Source organism: Olea europaea, unplaced genomic scaffold, assembly GCF_002742605.1.
Source record: "Olea europaea var. sylvestris unplaced genomic scaffold, O_europaea_v1 scaffold447, whole genome shotgun sequence".
NCBI classification, from domain to species: domain Eukaryota; kingdom Viridiplantae; phylum Streptophyta; class Magnoliopsida; order Lamiales; family Oleaceae; genus Olea; species Olea europaea.
In genome coordinates this window covers 412,656-413,575 of record NW_019262776.1, presented here as the reverse complement: position 1 = coordinate 413,575, position 920 = coordinate 412,656, and positions in this window count along the sequence as shown.

The following is a 920-nucleotide window of genomic DNA, read 5'->3' as shown; positions in this document are numbered from 1 at the left end:
GTCCCAAGAGTCCTACTTATTGCTTTTGAGTGAAGAGACGCGGCCCAAATTCAGCAACCTTCGCCAAGAGTTGTAGCTTTTGTCATCGCTCGCTTGTCCCTTTTGCCTTGCTCGAGTGTTAAAAATAGTGAGCCTATTATTGGCTTGATGGTTGAGCGACAGCTTCACCGCTCAAACCCTAGGCTAGTGTTAGGTGAGCAGTGGAGTTGGTTGAGTTCCAGCCAGTTTTTCCTCTCTTTCTTCTCAACTTTGGACTGTAATTTCTTATTTATCCATAAATAGTTTTAAGATTTCAAATATATCATGACGATCTACTCGATGAGTAGAACGAGTATAGTTTGTTTATATTAGTAATTTGACTAATGGTACAGGTCTGAATATTTGATTGAAATTGACACGAAAGTAATTTTTCTCATTTTTATACTTAACCAATTTCAATGATCTCCCACATGAATGGAAATTCACAATATGCAATATACAATGCAAATTATATACAGACTCTAATAGGAGTATACATGACAAGTATAGCATCAAGATAGGTGGCTTATGACTTTGAACCTTCCTTAGTTGAATACAATCGAATTTATAAAGCTAATTGGTAAACTTGATTTCTTGAACCATTTAGCCGTTCGTGTAAATATTAAACAACTGTAGCAACACGATAACTTATCTAACCAATTTGGTTCTCATGGATATGTTCATTTTGACCCTGAATAACTCTTTATTTCATAAGTTCTTTAAGATAATTTAAGCCTCAAATTCTCGTAGAAGTGACCCGACTTCACACATATATAGGTGATCCCTTACCTTTTTCCAAGGTGTAGGAATCATTAAAAGTATAGACTTGTACTTGTACATAGTTTTACTCTAGCACTTAAGGTTTGTAGGAATGGGAGTAAGTCCTTTACTTTGAATTTTTC